Source organism: Monopterus albus, unplaced genomic scaffold, assembly GCF_001952655.1.
Source record: "Monopterus albus unplaced genomic scaffold, M_albus_1.0 scaffold36.1, whole genome shotgun sequence".
Taxonomy (NCBI): Eukaryota; Metazoa; Chordata; class Actinopteri; order Synbranchiformes; family Synbranchidae; genus Monopterus; species Monopterus albus.
This window is the reverse complement of record NW_018127916.1, coordinates 1325514-1325980: the sequence shown is the minus strand read 5'-3', so window position 1 is coordinate 1325980 and position 467 is coordinate 1325514. Positions and strand designations below refer to the sequence as shown.

The window sequence follows — 467 nt, the reverse complement described above, 5'->3', positions numbered from 1 at the left end:
CTGTCTGACACGTACATACACACACCTCCAGTCAGGTCACACACCCCAGACCCTGCAGCCCTCTTTGTCTTGAGGCCCAGCGAGCGTCTGCAGGCCCTTGAGATAGCCTCTTTCCAGCTGTAGAAATTGACTCAGTTGCTGGGAGGTGGGGGAGCTACTGCACACCCTGCCCCCCCCTCCTCCGCCTGAACCCCCCCCCAACCCCCCCCCCCCACCTCCCGGTGAGCGATCAGGCCCCAGTATAGACTGTCAGCTGTTCCATTAACTCTGGCATATTTATATTGTAAGAACTGACACTTAATCTAATAGGTTTTCTGAAGGTGGGCGACTACAGCTCTCTGCATAGACCTGCAAGATGCATCGGGGCCTTGTGTTATTTAACCACACTCTGCTCTTCAACATCACACACTCATCACATAGTCTCACTTGACTAAGATGACAACATTCAAAGAACAGATGGACTACAG

The 467-nt window shown here is 52.7% G+C and overlaps 1 protein-coding gene across 1 annotated transcript in view; it reads left to right on the top strand.

Moving 5' to 3' along the window:
* LOC109959020 (voltage-dependent calcium channel subunit alpha-2/delta-2-like) overlaps window positions 1-467 on the top strand; it is a 123998-nt gene that overhangs the window by 116524 nt on the left and 7007 nt on the right. The gene's annotated exons all lie outside the window — the stretch shown is intronic.